The sequence below is a fragment of the Oculina patagonica genome, chromosome 4 (assembly GCF_052425735.1).
Source record: "Oculina patagonica isolate OP01 chromosome 4, crgOcupat, whole genome shotgun sequence".
NCBI classification, from domain to species: domain Eukaryota; kingdom Metazoa; phylum Cnidaria; class Anthozoa; order Scleractinia; family Oculinidae; genus Oculina; species Oculina patagonica.
The window spans coordinates 11,018,597-11,033,769 of NC_135761.1; the positions used below are offsets into that span (position 1 = coordinate 11,018,597).

Consider the following 15,173-nt stretch of genomic DNA (forward strand, 5'->3'; position numbering starts at 1 on the left):
GTAAACTGTATGCCTGTTGTCTGTTTAACAAATAGATTCCATTTTGCCGTGCGTCTGTTCAGTTATAGATCACAGATGACGTCAAAATGTGGTATGAACAGAGAAGTGGCCCACGAGGCGCTAGCCGAGTGGGTCACTGATGTTCATACCACATTTTGACGTCTTCTGTGATCTATAACTGAACAGACCCACGGCAAAATGGAATCTATTTGTTTTATATAATAACACAAGACTTCAGCACACTTCAGTGTGAGCAATGCCGCCGTAAAGATGAGCTAAGTTGTTTTGATTTAACTATTAAGTTTTCGTTAACACGAAGCACTGTTATAATCCGATTAACTAGTAATACGTGACTCGCAGGGCCTCGCGAAGCTCTGGCTTGGGGAGGCGGGGGGGGGGGGGGGGGTGGTGTTATAAATAAGGAGTGGATTATTTGAAGTTGAACATTGTACATATTCAATTTTCCACAGTAGGCAGGAAGATATATTTGTTAAAAATTAGTAACGGGCATGGCCGCGACACCCTCGTTCCCAGGGTCTACTCCGCTTTGAAGATGGCGGCTCTTTCAGGTTCGTAAAGAGGTATAAAGCGTTGGGAAGCGCAGGCTATTTTCAAAATCATCGACAAATTATTGGATAGTCGCATTTTGGACATTTATTTGAGGGCATTAAAAAAAAAAGAAGAACGAACGGCAGGAGGATTCGAACCCTCCGCCCGCGCGCCCCTGATGGCGATGAAAGGTTTATAGCCTGAATACCTTTTTCAGGGAGTATTATGTGGAAATCAGTGTTATTTTAATCCGAAAAGAAAAACGATAAAAATGAAAGGCTCAGGATTCGAACCCACCAAAAAAAAATAAGGAAAAAAAAAAAAAAAAAAAAAAAACCTAGCCGGATTCGAACCCGCGCCCTCAGTCCCGAAGATCTGATTTCAAGTTCGACGCCTTACCATTATGCCACCAGCGCGCGGCGGTCGTGTGACGTCATTTCCGCCACACACCAAGCTCACAAATAAATAAATATATATATATGACCGTAAACTCCACACGAGATTTCATCCCGCCTGAGCCCTTTGAGGGACAAAATTATACACCCCGCTACGCTCGGCCTTCGGCCTCGCTTCGCGAGGAATTAAATAAACAGAAAAATGGTCAATTGAAAGTCAATGAAAACTCTAACCTTTATTCCGATTTGGAAAGTTGTTCAAATCTGTAAACATAACCGAAGCGTTCAACCACAATTCGTTTGTTCACTGTTTGTTTCCCGTGGCGTCGTCCAATTGCACAACATCGGCCAAACTTTCATAAAGATTTCGGATAATTTCTCGAATAATTCACTGTCTTCTTCAAGCTTGTTTCGCCCAGTTAAATGCTTCGAAAGGTGAACGATGATTGGCGTATTGTTTCTCACTGGACGTTTGTAATTAAGCTGAACTTTTTTTGCTTTGTTGTGGCCTCGCAAGTTTGAAAAACTTTGCCGACAACTCTGATCTGGACTATGAACTCTAATCACGCGCGCGAGTCACACCACCGCGTGACGTCATCCATGTGTCTGTACTCTGATAGATCATAAGTAAGAACCAATCAAAATGCGCGTAGAATTCAGGTTATTATATAATTGTGGGAGGTGCGTTGGCCTAATAGTTAGTGCGTTGGACTCCGGGTCGAACGGGAAGGAAGTAAATACCTCCTTACGATGGAACATTAAATGCCTGAAAAGTAAAGTAGAAACGGTTAGGGAACCAACTGCTCCGTTATGTACCCATTAAATACTTGGAAAACACGAAAGGGAACGACGATTCTTACATGTTCTAGAAGCCAACGTAAACACATACAAAGAGCAGAAGCACAAGTGCAAGAAGGCTATAAAGTTATCAGAAGTAATTTTTGTGTTTCGTTTTACATTTTGCCCGTATTTCGTCTCTTTGGTTACACTGAATTGCAATGAGGAATGTTTCCAAGTAAGGAATATTAATTGCTTAGTCGGCGGAGCAGGGAGGGGGAAAGAACCCCCCCCCCCCAAACCGGCAAATATTTGGGGGCTCAGCCCCCGATATTTCAGTGCTAAAAGTATCGCTATTACAGCACAAAATAGATAGTCAGTCTCGTGATCTTTGCACAAATCGTTTCATCAGGATCGCGCTTGTCGCGTGGCATGACTTTGTGTGACTTTCAACGAAACTCCTCTCTGCGTTCCCCAAAACGCTACTAGGAGAGGTCCGCAATCTGTTAAGAAGATTGTATTTGACATTACCTGTGGCATCGGCGACTTCAGAGCGTACATTGTATGCGCTCCGACGATTAAGATTTTTCCAAAAAGCACCAAGAAGCAGGATCGTCTGAATATCCTAGTTACGCACCGGACACTATTAAAGACCTTCTGGAAAATTTGAGTAGGGGATTTCCCCCTCCCCCCCCCCCCTGGGGGAAGGTATGCGCTTGGCTTGGAGTACGATGAGCCCCCCTATCCCCCAACGTTTCAAAACGCTCCGCTGCGTCTAAATATTTTATCGTATTCTTGTTATCGCACCCCTTTGCCTATTTGAAGTAACGATAAGTTAATCAGTAAAGCAAGTGTAACAACGTAACGACAACAACAACAACAAAGAAATGCATATATCTTATTAGACACTTTAGTGTGTAGTATAGTAAAAACTATACTAGTTAACAGTAGTTAACACAAATTTAGGCTATCTAGATTCTTAATAGGTTCTTATTTTCGAAGAAAATTTACATTGATGCTTATATGCTTCAGGTGGTATTCGGCCTATTCCTTGTATAAAATTTGCATACCACTAAGTGCTTATGTAAAAATGAAGCACTAATCATTTAGAAGATAACGTTATATAAAGGCACAGTAATGCTTTGTCCAACTTATTTCCCAAAGGTAGCCTTTTTTAATCAACTTTAGAAAAAAAAGAACCTGTTTCCAAATTTTAGGCTAAATAGGTTCTTATAAAAATGGGGTCTAATTTGTAAATTTTAGTCTAACGGGTTCTTAAATGTTAGGTTCTTACTCGCGGGTTTGTACTGTATTGCTGCATATTTTTCCGAGTCTTGCAGTATTTTGGGAGTGAAAATACAAATGACGAGTAAAAATTGTACAGCGGTACTACAAACCAATTTCTTTATCCAACGATTTCTTTCCCCAAAATCCTGTCTTGCCACGTTTGTTAATCTATCGCGCGGTCGGGAGGAATGAGTCGAGTACAAATATCGTGAGATAATTGTACTCGTTTTGCTCGTTCTTTCACTTATTTGTACTATACGAAGCAGAGTTGGATAATAATAATAATCTGTCGTTGTTGTTTATGGCAAATTCAAGTTGACAAGCCAAGACAATAAAGAAACGTATGACCTCAAGAAGGATGTCTTGATTACGAACCAAATTCACCCAAAGATCATAACACAGAATGTACAACAATACTAAGGAGAATATTTATTCTGATCCTAGCATTTATGAAATCGCTGCAGCATTTTAATCTATATAGACGTCCCATGAAATAGTCTAAAATCTTACTATTTGCTGTTTTTTTTTTTGAACAAATTAACGTTTTCTTTTATAAAAATATTTAAAATAGTGCATAATAAGCTATTCCGTTTAATGATGTAATAAAGTTGCTGTTGTGTATTCTCTATGTTATACTTGGGTATTACTGGAGATTTTTTTAGTGGCATGGAAATTTACGTAACGCGAAAGTGATTATTTTGTGCTCCTTTATGCGTTACTCAACGAAAATATTCCTATTCTGCGCCCATTGCCTTGGTTGAGCTCGGTTTGCTGGGAAGAGATATGACGTGACACATTCTGCCATCTTTTGGCCACCGAGATGGCCGTTTATTTTCAAATGAAGTTCAGTCTAAATGAAACTTTTCCCAGCAAAGGTGAGGGGATACCTGAACACATGCTAATAATATTTTTCTGTGGAAAACAGAGAGGGTGTAAAATGTTGACTTCGCCTTGAATGCTTTGATGCCAAGAGGCTGAAGATAGCTCCTCTCTGCCTTATAACGAGGGTTAATGCTACACCACCTGACCGGAATCCCGAACAGATTCATTTTCATAAGGTGCATGAAACCATTTATTTGGTTAATAAATTGTCTTTAAGAGTTTTTACTGGCGTGACAGTGATAAGTCACGACAGTGAGAGGATTGCAGTCGTCAGATATTTCTCTTTGTAATAATTCTCAATCTCTTTTTGTCGTCATGACGATTATCTTTTCGATATTTTAAGAACATGTTTTTACCCTCTTTTTGCCTTTGTTAAAACGTGTTGACATTGTGGTTACGAGTGTTCTTCTGATTGGATAGTAGCCCCCACTGTGTAAATAGTTCGCATCGAATCCAAAACAATACCGTTTCGTTTCTCAGAAAACGAAACAAACAAAAAAAAGTTGGCTGCAAATTTTGTCTTCCGGGTCACAATACAAGCCCCCCACACAATTGCAGTTTTAACGTTCCGTTTTTTTTTTTTTTGAAAATGATTCACAACCCAAACTACTGTTCTGTGCAATGCCCGTAAAGATTGTAGCGTGAGGAAAAAGACAATGTGGATCTCAGCTGTTCCTCTTAAACAAATATACTTAAATCCAATAACAAGCAGAAGATAATGGCCTACTTAAAGTCCAAAAGTATTAACGTGACAAACAAACACTTAAATGGCACGAACTCAAACATTCATGATCAAGTGACACACAGCTGCTGTGCAAAGATCCACCAGAGACTTCTAAGGTGATTTTAGACCGAGACTGGAGATTTAAACAAGAAACAAGAAGAGCAAACCTAGCTATGCAAGGCTAAAATGGCTTGTTGCCAAAGTCAGTAAAACATTATGTAATCTATTTTCGTTATTTAGTTTTTAGTAGTACTGGACTCGTGCATCCAATTGAGGCTCCAATTACATGTAATTTTTAAGGGGGCTACGTCACGGACAACACATTTGTATTTTTAACAAATGGCAAATTTGTCCTCCGTTATTTGTCTTAATTTTCATCAGTCGAAACCATTCTTGGTTATTTTTGCCTTTTTATTACTTGTTTCAGTGTTTTTCTATGTTAGAAAACTATTATATATTTTGAGGCCAGTTTCCTTCAATTTGAAAGGAATCAAAAAAGTGACTTGATATACCGCGACATTGCTCCTTTAACTACAAGCTGACCAAGAATCAGTCTGTGTTTCGCTTGTTCATATTGGTTTTCTTAGAAATAATAGCATCCCACTGGAAACCGGCCGGTGCTTGGTTCATATAAGATAACAAAATTTATCTCCTAACCAACGTAAAACTAAATTTAATGCTTAATAATATGTTCTCAATGACAGAATTTACTCGGGCAAACGTGCTAATTCACATTCACAAGAAGGAAAGGGTGTCACAACTTGCAGCTGAATTCATGCACAACGACAGCAACCAAAAAGATGACATTCCGTTTGACATATTAATGGAACTAAGCAAAACATTCTAACCAACGCCATTGCCAACAAGAAGAAAATAGATAACATAATATAGGCTAGTGTGATTTTCGGTCTCACAAATCTAATTAAGAAAGGGGCTGAAAATAGTTTCACCTTGAAAAAATATTGTAGGCGAGAATCGTGATAACGTATTGGTGTAAGTGCTAGTTTTGTTTTTGTTTCGATAAATATAGACTGTGTGTAGCCAGGCATATAAACACAGCCTGTTTTGAAACTCATCGTTAAAAGCAATTAGCGCCTAATTTTGCTCGATAAATACAGGCGCATTATTCTCAAAGTTTTTAAAGGAAAGTTTGACAGTTTAATTTATCACTCAAATAAGGCAATAGCGATGTTTCTTGCAATTATGAGGCTTTTTCATTTTCTTTTTACCATTAATTGGTCTTCTTTAACGTACTTCGATGTTTAGCATTGTAGATAATGGAAAAGAATGTAGTCCGGTTGTTAACACACCAAATCTCCTCAAGAACTTCTAAAATAATTGTTAAACTAGAATAAATCAATCTAGTATCCAGGAGTATCACTATCTGTTAGGTCTAATGTCTTTTGACGTTTATCTTTGTTCAGGTGTAATCTCACACAGAAAATCTGTCGTGATGATAACTCTGCGAGCTATTTCTGGGAAAAATGTGACAACAAGTCAAAAGACGAATGTTTGGCTTCATGCCATTGGACAGATTTAAAACGGAAAAAACTCGTTCTAGCGAACAAATTCGATCATTATTCAAGGAAGGAACTCATTCAGCTTTGAACAGCAAGAAGTAAGTATAGTTGTCTTGTTGTTTTTAAAATCGTTTTGATGCAGCATCTAATTATAACGTGTTCGATATCCCGTTTTCTTATATGTTCTAGTTTCTGCTTTCGTTCTTACAACCCAGGCGCTGAGTTCTTGGCAAGGTAAGTTATATACATATCTATTCAAAGTTTTTTTTGTATTTTACATTTGCAACTGAAAATTTCAAAAAGCCAGGAAAACGCCCCACTCATTACCTGATGCGAACAGGCATTTGGGGAAGTAGAAAGAAAGGCTTTTAAGGAATCTTAAACTCCATGTTAAGGAAATAAAATTATCTTTATTTGAGTCAGAATCGTTTGAAAAAATTTCCATGTTAAACAGGGATACACTTAGTTACTGCCTCTCGATATTTTCTAATAAAAGTTAAAAAAATTCATGTTCACAATTTTTAATAGCTCAGAAAATAATACCTCTGGTTGATATTTTATCTGCTTTTTAATGTTATTTCATTTGCAGACTTTCATACCACACGAAGAATTATGGACTTCAAGTTTATTTTAGGTGTTATGATGCTGTTGGCACTCCGCCCTATCAGCGTAGAGTCGGGTAAGAGTATTCTTTATTTCTGTTCTCAGTCAACCTAAAACTACGTCACAGGGATTTTGCATTTTTTTTTGGTCTTAACTGTTCTGAAATTAGTGGTAGGCATCAACCTATGAAAAACATAATCTTGCCTTCATTTGCGGATAGAAATTAAGCTACGGCTATAAAAATTGATTTTTGAGTCTAATGCTTGCGTGCGCTTTGCGCATGCGCATTAGACTCTTTGTTATATGAAAAAAGCTGTTAGCAATCCCAAGGGAATGGTTCGGGATCGATAATCGTTCGCTGTAATGTAGAAAACAATGATCAGCTGCAAGAACGGACTCCGTACGGACACGCACGATTAGTTTCAATTAAAAACAGCCAATCAGCGACACGTGTTCCCACGCATAATTAAAAGTTCTTTCTCAAGTCACGATTATTCAACACTTGAACAGGACGAAATGATTTTCCAGTTAAGACATTTGTAAGCTTTTTGTGAAAATAAATCTTCGTTTTTAGTTCAGTTAAGCACTTGTGTTTTCTTTAAGCAAGACGTCTTTGAGAAAAAAATATTTCGACGGCGACTCGCGTTTATTTACACAATGCGACCAAATATTTATTTTGTTTTAAAAAATAGAAAACTTTACCTCGGTTTTTGTATTAAAGTCATTCGAATTTTGACCAATTTTTTCTTTACAGTGCAAACAAAAACCTTCAAAAATAAAAGATGTACATGGATAAATGTAAATCAAGTTACGCGACTAAATCAAAATGCGTTTGTTTGGCCGCTTTGCAGTATTACACTGAAATCGAATTTCATGCTTTTACGACTCTCAGAGATCTTAAGTTCTTCTTACAGCTAGAAAAATCATAAAATGGTTACATTGATATGGAAGTGATGATTCGCGAAATTTGTACATCATGATAAACAGTCTTCGCTCCTGTGTATGGTAGCTCGATAATAATTGCCTAGTTTCCAGCGTTCAAAAGGTCATCATTATATTGACGTGAGCATTTACACCCGTTTTTAGGAAAATCTGTCACTAAGTGCTTACAGTACAATGGAGTAACAGTCACTATTTCAAGTGCTTTTATTGCAAAATCTGTTTCAAGAGTCATCATCAAAATGGTGAAAAATCTGAAAGAAAACGATGTGAAGTTCTTCAACCCTTGTTGTAATGAACATGCTTTTTGTAAATCGTCACGCAATCTTGTCCAAATGTTTAATCGTTTCTGCTTTTACAGACAATACGGAAGAAGTAACATCAACTCCTGTTCATAATTTAAATTTTGTGAAGCATATAACATTTATGACTGTTTCGTTTTCATCCATAATCATCCACGATGCCCCTAGCTTGCTATAAGCATTTTAAATTAAACTCCCGAACACAAACCTCTAACCAATTTTAACCGGCTTACGAAAACCGCGCAATCTGTATCACTATGCCATACGGCATTAGACTCATGTCACCCTTGGTGACCTATTTTTTGAAAACGCGCGAGAAAACAACTTTAAAAGCCTTGATTATTCAAGTTGGAATCCATTTACATCCGAGCGATCTTGTGTTTCCTGTACAGATATTGTTCCCTGTATATCCAGTGTTTACTGTATTTCTTGTGCTCCCTGTATTTCCAATGTTCCCAGTATATCTAGTGTTCCCAGTATATCTAGTGTTCCCTGTATATCCAGTGTTCCCTGTATATCTAGTGTTCCCAGTATATCTAGTGTTCCCTGTATATCTAGTATTCCCTGTATATCTAGTGTTCCCTGTATTTCCAATGTTCCCAGTATATCAAGTGTTCCCTGTATATCCAATGTTCCCTGTATATCTAGTGTTCCCTGTATATCTAGTGTTCCCTGTATATCTAGTGTTCCCTGTATTTCCAATGTTCCCTGTATATCTAGTGTTACCTGTATATCTAGTGTTCCCTGTATATCCAGTGTTCCCTGTATATCTAGTGTTACCTGTATATCCAGTGCTCCCTGTATTTCCAATGTTCCCTGTATATCCAGTGTTCCCTGTATATCTAGTGTTACCTGTATATCCAGTGTTCCCTGTATATCCAATGTTCCCTGTATATCTAGTGTTCCCTGTATATCCAGTGTTCCCTGTATATCCAGTGTTCCCTGTATATCCAATGTTCCCTGTATATCTAGTGTTCCCTGTATATCCAGTGTTCCCTGTATATCTAGTGTTCCCTGTATATCCAATGTTCCCTGTATATCTAGTGTTCCCTGTATATCCAGTGTTCCCTGTATATCCAGTATTCCCTGTATATCCAATGTTCCCAGTATATCTAGTATTCCCTGTATATCCAGTGTTCCCTGTATATCTAGTGTTCCCTGTATATCCAATGTTCCCAGTATATCAAGTGTTCCCTGTATATCTAGTGTTCACTGTATATCTAGTGTTCCCAGTATATCAAGTGTTCCCTGTATATCAAGTGTTCCCTGTATATCCAATATTCCCAGTATATCTAGTGTTCCCTGTATATCTAGTGTTGCTTGTATATCAAGTGTTCCCTGTATATCCAATGTTCCCAGTATATCTATTGTGTCCCGGTATATCTAGTGTTCCCTGTATATCTAGTGTTCCCTGTATATCCAATGTTCCCAGTATATCCAGTATTCCCTGTATATCTAGTGTTCCCTGTATATCTAGTGTTCCCTGTATATCAAGTGCTCCCTGTATATCTAGTGTTCCCTGTATATCCAATGTTCCCTGCATTTCTTGTGCTCCCTGTATTTCCAATGTTCCCTGTATATCCAGTGTTCCCTGTATATCCAGTATTGCCGGTATTTCCAGTGTTCCCTGTATATCCAATGTTCCCAGTATATCAAGTGTTCCCTGTATATCCAATGTTCCCAGTATAATTACCTAGTGTTCCCTGTATATCTATTGTTCCCTGTATATCCAGTGTTCCCTGTATATCCAGTGTTCCCTGTATATCCAATGTTCCCTGTATATCTAGTGTTCCCTGTATATCTAGTGTTCCCTGTATATCCAATTTTCCCTGTATATCTAGTGTTCCCTGTATTTCCAATGTTCCCTGTATTTCTTGTGCTCCCTGTATATCTAGTGTTCCCTGTATATCCAGTGTTCCCTGTATATCAAGAGTACCCTGTATATCTAGTGTTCCCTGTATATCTAGTGTTCCCTGTATATCAAGTGTGCCCTGTATATCTAGTGTTCCCTGTATATCCAATGTTCCCTGTATATCTAGTGTTCCCTGTATATCCAGTGTTCCCTGTATATCAAGAGTACCCTGTATATCAAGTGTGCCCTGTATATCTAGTGTTCCCTGTATTTCCAATGTTCCCTGTATTTCTTGTGTTCCCTGTATATCAAGTGTGCCCTGTATATCTAGTGTTCCCTGTATATCCAATGTTCCCTGTATATCTAGTGTTCCCTGTATATCTAGTGTTCCCTGTATTTCCAATGTTCCCTGTATTTCTTGTGCTCCCTGTATATCCAGTGTTCCCTGTATATCCAGTGTTCCCTGTATATCCAATGTTCCCTGTATATCTAGTGTTCCCTGTATATCTAGTGTTCCCTGTATATCTAGCGTTCCCTTTTTTCCAATGTTCCCAGTATATCAAGTGTTCCCTGTATATCTAATGTTCCCTGTATATCAAGTGTGCCCTGTATATCTAGTGTTCCCTGTATATCCAATGTTCCCTGTATATCTAGTGTTCCCTGTATATCTAGTGTTCCCTGTATATCTAGTGTTCCCTGTATTTCCAATGTTCCCTGTATTTCTTGTGCTCCCTGTATTTCCAATGTTCCCTGTATATCCAGTGTTCCCAGTATATCAAGTGTTCCCTGTATATCCAATGTTCCCAGTATATTTAGTGTTCCCTGTATATCTAGTGTTCCCTGTATATCTAGTGATCCCTGTATATATAGTGTTCCCATTATATCAAGTGTTCCCTGTATATCCAATGTTCCCAGTATATCTATTGTGTCCCGGTATATCTAGTGTTCCCTGTATATCTAGTGTTCCCTGTATATCTAGTGTTCCCTGTATTTCTTGTGCTCCCTGTATTTCCAATGTTCCCTGTATATCCAGTGTTCCCTGTATATCCAATGTTCCCAGTATATCAAGTGTTCCCCGTATATCCAATGTTCCCAGTTTATCTAGTGGTCCCTGTATATCTAGTGTTCCCTGTATATCTGGTGTTCCCTGTATATCCAGTGTTCCTTGTATATCCAATGTTCCCTGTATATCTAGTGTTCCCTGTATATCTAGTGTTCCCTGTATATCCAGTGTTCACTGTATATCTAATGGTCCCTTATTTTCTTGTGCTTCCGGTATATCCAATGTTCCCTGTATATCTAGTGTTCCCTGTATATCCAGTGTTCTCTGTATATCCAATGTTCCCTGTATTTCTTGTGCTTCCTGTATATCCAATGTTCCCTGTATATCTAGTGTTCCCAGGATATCAAGTGTTCCCTGTATATCCAATGTTCCCTGTATATCTAGTGTTCCCTGTATATCTAGTGTTCCCTGTATATCTAGTGTTCCCTGTATTTCCAATGTTCCCTGTATATCTAGTGTTACCTGTATATCTAGTGTTCCCTGTATATCCAGTGTTCCCTGTATATCTAGTGTTACCTGTATATCCAGTGCTCCCTGTATTTCCAATGTTCCCTGTATATCCAGTGTTCCCTGTATATCTAGTGTTACCTGTATATCCAGTGTTCCCTGTATATCCAATGTTCCCTGTATATCTAGTGTTCCCTGTATATCCAGTGTTCCCTGTATATCCAGTGCTCCCTGTATATCCAATGTTCCCTGTATATCTAGTGTTCCCTGTATATCCAGTGTTCCCTGTATATCTAGTGTTCCCTGTATATCCAATGTTCCCTGTATATCTAGTGTTCCCTGTATATCCAGTGTTCCCTGTATATCCAGTATTCCCTGTATATCCAATGTTCCCAGTATATCTAGTATTCCCTGTATATCCAGTGTTCCCTGTATATCTAGTGTTCCCTGTATATCCAATGTTCCCAGTATATCAAGTGTTCCCTGTATATCTAGTGTTCACTGTATATCTAGTGTTCCCAGTATATCAAGTGTTCCCTGTATATCAAGTGTTCCCTGTATATCCAATATTCCCAGTATATCTAGTGTTCCCTGTATATCTAGTGTTGCTTGTATATCAAGTGTTCCCTGTATATCCAATGTTCCCAGTATATCTATTGTGTCCCGGTATATCTAGTGTTCCCTGTATATCTAGTGTTCCCTGTATATCCAATGTTCCCAGTATATCCAGTATTCCCTGTATATCTAGTGTTCCCTGTATATCTAGTGTTCCCTGTATATCAAGTGCTCCCTGTATATCTAGTGTTCCCTGTATATCCAATGTTCCCTGCATTTCTTGTGCTCCCTGTATTTCCAATGTTCCCTGTATATCCAGTGTTCCCTGTATATCCAGTATTGCCGGTATTTCCAGTGTTCCCTGTATATCCAATGTTCCCAGTATATCAAGTGTTCCCTGTATATCCAATGTTCCCAGTATAATTACCTAGTGTTCCCTGTATATCTAGTGTTCCCTGTATATCCAGTGTTCCCTGTATATCCAGTGTTCCCTGTATATCCAATGTTCCCTGTATATCTAGTGTTCCCTGTATATCTAGTGTTCCCTGTATATCCAATGTTCCCTGTATATCTAGTGTTCCCTGTATTTCCAATGTTCCCTGTATTTCTTGTGCTCCCTGTATATCTAGTGTTCCCTGTATATCCAGTGTTCCCTGTATATCAAGAGTACCCTGTATATCTAGTGTTCCCTGTATATCTAGTGTTCCCTGTATATCAAGTGTGCCCTGTATATCTAGTGTTCCCTGTATATCCAATGTTCCCTGTATATCTAGTGTTCCCTGTATATCCAGTGTTCCCTGTATATCAAGAGTACCCTGTATATCAAGTGTTCCCTGTATATCCAATGTTCCCAGTTTATCTAGTGTTCCCTGTATTTCCAATGTTCCCTGTATATCCAGTGTTCCCAGTATATCAAGTGTTCCCTGTATATCCAATGTTCCCAGTATATTTAGTGTTCCCTGTATATCTAGTGTTCCCTGTATATCTAGTGATCCCTGTATATCCAGTGTTCCCATTATATCAAGTGTTCCCTGTATATCCAATGTTCCCAGTATATCTATTGTGTCCCGGTATATCTAGTGTTCCCTGTATATCTAGTGTTCCCTGTATATCTAGTGTTCCCTGTATTTCTTGTGCTCCCTGTATTTCCAATGTTCCCTGTATATCCAGTGTTCCCTGTATATCCAATGTTCCCAGTATATCAAGTGTTCCCCGTATATCCAATGTTCCCAGTTTATATAGTGGTCCCTGTATATCTAGTGTTCCCTGTATATCTGGTGTTCCCTGTATATCCAGTGTTCCCTGTATATCCAATGTTCCCTGTATATCTAGTGTTCCCTGTATATCTAGTGTTCCCTGTATATCCAGTGTTCACTGTATATCTAATGGTCCCTTATTTTCTTGTGCTTCCGGTATATCCAATGTTCCCTGTATATCTAGTGTTCCCTGTATATCCAGTGTTCCCTGTATATCCAATGTTCCCTGTATTTCTTGTGCTTCCTGTATATCCAATGTTCCCTGTATATCTAGTGTTCCCAGGATATCAAGTGTTCCCTGTATATCCAATGTTCCCTGTATATCTAGTGTTCCCTGTATATCTAGTGTTCCCTGTATATCTAGTGTTCCCTGTATTTCCAATGTTCCCTGTATATCTAGTGTTACCTGTATATCTAGTGTTCCCTGTATATCCAGTGTTCCCTGTATATCTAGTGTTACCTGTATATCCAGTGCTCCCTGTATTTCCAATGTTCCCTGTATATCCAGTGTTCCCTGTATATCTAGTGTTACCTGTATATCCAGTGTTCCCTGTATATCCAATGTTCCCTGTATATCTAGTGTTCCCTGTATATCCAGTGTTCCCTGTATATCCAGTGTTCCCTGTATATCCAATGTTCCCTGTATATCTAGTGTTCCCTGTATATCCAGTGTTCCCTGTATATCTAGTGTTCCCTGTATATCCAATGTTCCCTGTATATCTAGTGTTCCCTGTATATCCAGTGTTCCCTGTATATCCAGTATTCCCTGTATATCCAATGTTCCCAGTATATTTAGTATTCCCTGTATATCCAGTGTTCCCTGTATATCTAGTGTTCCCTGTATATCCAATGTTCCCAGTATATCAAGTGTTCCCTGTATATCTAGTGTTCACTGTATATCTAGTGTTCCCAGTATATCAAGTGTTCCCTGTATATCAAGTGTTCCCTGTATATCCAATATTCCCAGTATATCTAGTGTTCCCTGTATATCTAGTGTTGCTTGTATATCAAGTGTTCCCTGTATATTCAATGTTCCCAGTATATCTATTGTGTCCCGGTATATCTAGTGTTCCCTGTATATCTAGTGTTCCCTGTATATCCAATGTTCCCAGTATATCCAGTATTCCCTGTATATCTAGTGTTCCCTGTATATCTAGTGTTCCCTGTATATCAAGTGCTCCCTGTATATCTAGTGTTCCCTGTATATCCAATGTTCCCTGCATTTCTTGTGCTCCCTGTATTTCCAATGTTCCCTGTATATCCAGTGTTCCCTGTATATCCAGTATTGCCGGTATTTCCAGTGTTCCCTGTATATCCAATGTTCCCAGTATATCAAGTGTTCCCTGTATATCCAATGTTCCCAGTATAATTACCTAGTGTTCCCTGTATATCTAGTGTTCCCTGTATATCCAGTGTTCCCTGTATATCCAGTGTTCCCTGTATATCCAATGTTCCCTGTATATCTAGTGTTCCCTGTATATCTAGTGTTCCCTGTATATCCAATGTTCCCTGTATATCTAGTGTTCCCTGTATTTCCAATGTTCCCTGTATTTCTTGTGCTCCCTGTATATCTAGTGTTCCCTGTATATCCAGTGTTCCCTGTATATCAAGAGTACCCTGTATATCTAGTGTTCCCTGTATATCTAGTGTTCCCTGTATATCAAGTGTGCCCTGTATATCTAGTGTTCCCTGTATATCCAATGTTCCCTGTATATCTAGTGTTCCCTGTATATCCAGTGTTCCCTGTATATCAAGAGTACCCTGTATATCAAGTGTTCCCTGTATATCCAATGTTCCCAGTTTATCTAGTGTTCCCTGTATTTCCAATGTTCCCTGTATATCCAGTGTTCCCAGTATATCAAGTGTTCCCTGTATATCCAATGTTCCCAGTATATTTAGTGTTCCCTGTATATCTAGTGTTCCCTGTATATCTAGTGATCCCTGTATATCCAGTGTTCCCATTATATCAAGTGTTCCCTGTATATCCAATGTTCCCAGTATATCTATTGTGTCCCGGTATAT

The 15,173-nt window shown here is 38.6% G+C and overlaps 1 pseudogene across 1 annotated transcript in view; it reads left to right on the forward strand.

Moving 5' to 3' along the window:
• The first annotated feature begins 6,344 nt into the window (after window positions 1–6,344).
• LOC144651424 (uncharacterized) overlaps window positions 6,345–15,173 on the forward strand; it is a 120,865-nt pseudogene continuing 112,036 nt past the window's right edge. The window contains exon 1 of the transcript XR_013570313.1: window positions 6,345–6,368. The product of XR_013570313.1 is annotated as an uncharacterized LOC144651424 (transcript). The remainder of the gene's footprint in view (window positions 6,369–15,173) is intronic.